This window comes from Medicago sativa, chromosome 7, assembly GCF_051527215.1.
Source record: "Medicago sativa cultivar Bolivia chromosome 7, Bolivia_mono, whole genome shotgun sequence".
In the NCBI taxonomy this organism is placed as follows: domain Eukaryota; kingdom Viridiplantae; phylum Streptophyta; class Magnoliopsida; order Fabales; family Fabaceae; genus Medicago; species Medicago sativa.
Genome location: NC_140755.1, coordinates 33,320,505 through 33,326,504, shown reverse-complemented (window position 1 = coordinate 33,326,504; position 6,000 = coordinate 33,320,505). Strand labels below are relative to the sequence as shown.

Sequence of the window (6,000 nt, the reverse complement as noted above, 5' to 3'; positions counted from 1 at the left end):
AATGGTGTTTTCTGGTATATATTCAGGTGGAGGATTCAAGTGGTGGAGAGTGAACGAAATTTGGAAATGAATGATGATTTGCCTGCTTGTTTTGGATAAAAATGTTGAGAAGATCAAGAAGATAGATGAAGACTGCATGATACCATAGAAGATTTTGATGTTTGTGTTAACTAATTAGTTGTAACTCCTAGAGATATCTATGTTACCATATTATAGGCTATACATTTCTGACTTTTATGCTTTATATACATACATTTTTTATGATATGGTTAAGTTTTATTTGATAAATAATAGTCCCAATTATAATGTGCCAAAATTATATATATTTCCCTTTAAATTTCTGACTTTATATATATTTTACTTTAAATTGATAAAAAAAACACTATCTGCAAAGGAAAAAAAAATTGACAAAAAAAAAATAAATAAATGTTTCTCTTAGCGCTTTTTTTCCTTTATAAAGCGTTATCTAAACATAATGTTACATAGCGCTTTTAAAACAAAAACGTTGTCTTTAAACCTGTCTTAGATGGCGTTTTTTTTTTTTGAAAGCGCTATCTAAGGAGACCCTTTGCTAGCGCTTTTGACATAAAGAGCTATATAAACCATGCTTTAGCTAACGCTTTATACATAAAAAAAACGCTATATTACTTTTACCAGCGCCATTTACAGTAGCGCTTCAAAAGCGCTATCTAAAGGCAAAAAAAAGCGCTATATAAGCTCATTTTTGTAGTAGTGAGTGTCATGTTACAAATAACATTTGAAGGACAAGAAAACACTTGAGTCCACATCTAGGGATCATAGTGGTTTCATGTTTAAGAGTGGTATACAATATTATAACTATGAGAATATTTTATGACACTTTCATAACATACTGTGTAGTATTCTCATGGTGGGTTACTCTTAATATTTATACCTATGTATAAACTTAATATCCCATATTCATGACCAATAAGATATGGTCATCTGTCTACATACATAATAGTCTCTACGCTTTATTATTTTTCAAATTTATATTAAAGCTTGACTACATATACTTTTAAGAATAGTGTTTTTTATGTTAACGTAATCTCACGATTAAGTCTCACTTAATGTTCCATCACATAAACTATCCATTCTAGGGACTTTATTAATCATACAAAAAATATAATAAAGAATGCCTTATTTTATTTAGATTTAATAATAAAAGTCATGATACATAGCATAAGCCTAACGTAAACTATTGGCCTCTAGGGCTTGCACCAACAATCTCCCACTAGCACTAGAGCCAATCAGACATAAACTTAATACCCATAGATCTAGTATGACCATCATGCTTCTGTTGAGTAAAATCTTTAGTTAGTGGATCAACTATATTGTCTAATATTGGTACTCTACATATTTTCAAATCTTCTCTATTGATGATTTCTCGAATGAGATGAAAGCACCTAAGTAAGTGTTTGGATTGTTGGTAAGATCTAGGTTATTTAGCTTGTGTGATTGCTCCATTGTTATCACATAGTAATTATAATACCTCATTTTGAAAAGAGAATAGATTAAAATGATTTTCTCAATTCCAGAGCCTTTATCAAAGAACTAACTTTAATATACTAAAATATAAATAAATTATAAAACCTTCAACATAAAACAAAGTTTATGAATTTGTACCAAAAAAAAAAAACAAAGTTTATGAATTACATAATTAACTTAACTTTTAATCTTAATAAGAGGTGACAAAACTTTAAACAATATAAATAGATAGTCCTAACTAGACTTTGACTATGATCCAGTTTCTGATGATACTTTAAAACAATTTATACCTGAAAAAGATGAAATCAACGTGGAGTGAGATATAAATATATTGATCAACTTATATTAAAAAATATATTGATCCTACCATTTGTTGTACTTGTGCATAAATATGTTCTCACCCCCAATGTTTTATTATAATTGTCGATAACTTTACCATGGTAAAAAAAAAATTTCCTTTACTATCATGAAAGGTTAAAAAAATAATGAAATTTTTTTAAGGAAAAACGAATGAAAAGTTAGTTAAATAATTTTTTTTTATTATTACTAGAGGACATGTCTGTATATTTTATTATGTGTGTTTGTAAAATTTTGATTTCAATTTTTATATTTTTTTCTAGGAAAAAAATATAAAAATTTAAATCAAAATTTTTATATTTTTAAATATTAATGGAAATTATTCGTACATTAATTTATCTACAAATTATTGTCAAAGCTTATAACGAAATTATTTATCAACTCGACGTATTTTGATTTGCATGTATATAAATTAAAAATAAAATAATGATCATCTATTGTTTATTCTAATAGTAATTAGTAAAATGATAACAGAAATGTATAAATGACTTTTTATCTAAAGGAAAAATTATACGATTGCGATAAAAAAATATCTTTAAAAACTACTTTTCCTGTAAAGTCTCTCTCCTCTCCTTGTATTTTTCTTACTTTAAAGTGAACTTTTGTTTAAAATTGAGAAACTCCTCTTGATAAAGTTACATATAATTGGCCATGGTTGAAAACATGATGTGGGAGATAGATTCCAACATTAGAAATGGTCTTCTCTTGTGACTTATTTACGGTAATAGCAAAATTTAGTGTAACAGAAAATTGTTTTCTTCTAAGCACAAAAGAAAGTCATGAATTCGTATTTGTTTTTAACTTAATTATGGACAAGAATGCTCTTTTTCAGCGTTGTTTCTGATAGGATTTCCAAATCCAACATATTCATAAACAAACCACAACAAAATAATTTATGTCCCATTACACATGCCATATTTATGCTCTATGTTTTACAACAACATTATCAGCGTTGTTTCTGATAGGATTTCCAAATCCAACATATTCATAAACAAACCACAACAAAATAATTTATGTCCCATTACACATGCCATATTTAGGCTCTACGTTTTACAACATTATAATTGATGCATTCTTCAGTTAAAAAAAATTAAGTTATATGAGATTTTTTAATTCTTTACCTTTAATTTTATTAACCGAAGAATGTATGAATTTTAAATTTTCTTATCAATGCATGAATGTGAGTTTTTTTTTTTTTTTTTTTTTAGTAATAGTCAAATATCTTGGTTATAAATCATTAAATTGTAGAATAACAACATATATATATATATATATATATATATATATATATTTATATATATATAAAGTATATCTGGAAAAGGATCCATATATGAAATTGAAATCATCGAACTTTCTAAAAACTGGACAAATCTCAATGTCCGAAATAGTATGGACCATAGATTTTTTTGGGGAATTTTTTTTTTGGTAGTGTTACAAAGTAACAAGGCAAAAAGAAAAAGAAAAAAAAAAGATGAAGAGGAAAAACTAAGATCCAACCTTATCTCTCAGAATGAGAGATTCCATGCCAGGCGGAGGGAAGTTCCAGCGAGCAGAGCACCTTGCATGTGATCCTTCCTTAGCCATAAAATCTGCACACCTATATTGTTCCCTAAGAACATGCACCAATGTTAATAATTCCATAATAATTATATTTTTTATTTTGGGATTTTATAATGACAGCGATCAAGAGAACATGAATCAAGTTGTTTTGGCAACTTGATTCCATAATCAATGATCCAACAATAATTAGTTTATCTCACATATGTTAAGTGGCTTAACTTTGAGAGGATGAATATGATAAGAGTCACTATTACTCTCTAATTTCTCCTTTGAAAATATTTTATCTCAGTATATCGATGATAATTTTCCTTTTCTTATTTATTATATTTACAGTGACATATTTTTGATCTAGTTTGTTACACTTTTTTTAATGATAAAGGAAAAACTTGGAAATATACTCATATCGTGTTTGTTACGCGATATATTTTGTGTGGTAATAAAAAAATATTGTGTTTGTTACACTTTTTTTAATATTTGAATTCACTCTCATACATTATCTTTTTTAAATGATAAAGATATAAATTGGACATATACAATTTGTTACATTTTGTTTTAATATTTGAATTTACTCTTATCTATTTGTTTGAAAGTTGAGAGTAATTTTGGAAGGAGAAAAAGCCAACTCAAAAGAGTCGAAAGTGGTTATTTTATTTATATATAATATATATTAAGTTTATTATTTTGCCTCTTTCCTATGAGTGATAAAGGGACAAAAACAACATATGATATACCTAAGGGACACTTGATGATTGTTCTAATTTTATGATGGGTTATTAAAAAATCTTATAATATTTGATCATTTTTACGAGACCAAGAAATTTATACACTATAAAGAGATAAAATCATATACTATCTATTATATACAAATTATAAAGGGAAAGATATGGTTGAAACTCTAAAGTTTGTTTATGTTTTGATTGTATTTCTTTCAATATTTCTTGCCATGATAGTACCCACTTCTTCATTTCCCTTAATGCCATTTCCTTGTATAACAGATAAGGATTGTCCTAAAAAAAACGGGTATGTTGGTAAATGTCGTAAAGGTTATTGTGTAGGGGTCTGAAATATTCTACTGAGATGAATAGTTACTGTGCATGCACCAAATAATTTTATTCCTAATTTCACATACCTTTTTATTTGTTTGTTTGAGAAATTTCATGTACCTTGAAGTTATATTTTTGTACTCTAAGATGGTGACATTAAAATGAAATAAGGAAGAAAAGAGTTTTATTTATAGTGTCTTCTTATCTCGTAAATTTAAAGGTATCGCCATGACTTGCAATCCATACATATCAAACTTTATTCCAAACCTTCAAACCTATTATATTTTATTTATTTTATTGTTCCCAAATAAGTAATGTGAATCGTTTGGTTGAAACGACAATCCCTGTGAATATGATACTCTACTTATCACTTTATTACTTAATAAACGATTTGGTACATGTAACACTCATACTAGACGTATCTAGAAAGCCTGGCATGTGCGTTAGTTTAGTACTGGATACATTAAAAACTTACAACAATAAAACTTCGAATGAATATTATTACAACAATATGTGTTCGTACAATAATGATACAACTCAACTTTTCTAATATATAGCAAATGCATCCTTGAATATCCACATCTTCTTGCAGCGGGTACGAACGAACACTTGCTGAATCATCCATTCGGCTACTAGCTTGCTAATCCATCCTGATATCTGAAAAAAATAAGGATTGGGATGAGACATAATGTCTCAGTGAGTTCCACCTAATCCTAGTCTATAGGCAACCACGGGGGAAACCTACGGTCACCACGTGTGTGGGGACTTGCTTTCCTAGACGGTCTTGCATAGTAGACCCGTCATAGGTACTTGTTAACTTGTTATAGGCTTCTCTTCTTATACGTGTCATGGCGGTCAAGGGGAAACTAATACCGCAATGCCAAAATACGCTCTACGTATCGAGGCCTAAGCATAACATAATCATGACACACTTCTAGACCGGACGATTAGGGGAAACCTAAGATCGTCTTCGGTATATCTTTCTTATCTTGCTTCCACTTGCTTGAATATGTTGTATCTAACAACATTTCATATCTTATCACAAAAGTGATTCTTGCTATCTTACTAGTTCTTGACGATCTACGTCAAGGCTCTATGACATAACATAAAAATGTATGATCAATATGCATAGTCAGATTCTTTGATTATGTTAGCGTTGAACAAACAAACATTATTTGAATTCATTTTACGGATTAGTCCCGGGTGGAGTAACCCCGGAAGTTAATCCCTTACTACCAGTGAAATGCCTAGCTAGGGCGCACCGGACTCCCTTAGCGACGTGCGGGTCCCTTACGGCTTACCCCGTTCCCGTTGGAGAACCTTTTATATCCAACCTTGGAAGGAATAAAAAAGACACGGCACCTTAACTTTGACTACTTAGTGATATGCGGCTCCCTTACGGCTTAACCGTTCCCATCAGAGAACCCCTTGTATCCTACCTAGTGTGGATATCAAGAGACATGACACTTTCATCTTAAAAAGTCTTGGTCTTATGCATGCATGAAAGTTAAACTTAAACAATGTATCTCTTTTA

At 29.5% G+C, this 6,000-nt stretch overlaps 1 long non-coding RNA gene across 1 annotated transcript; it reads right to left on the bottom strand.

Annotated features, from left to right (window-relative positions):
• Positions 1-1,585: 1,585 nt before the first annotated feature.
• Positions 1,586-3,856, bottom strand: LOC146905771 (uncharacterized). The gene is made up of 3 exons (XR_015018357.1): positions 3,643-3,856; positions 3,361-3,472; positions 1,586-1,796 (listed from the first exon to the last, which is right to left on the bottom strand). It is a non-coding gene; the product is annotated as an uncharacterized LOC146905771 (long non-coding RNA).
• Between the last annotated feature and the right edge of the window lie 2,144 nt (positions 3,857-6,000).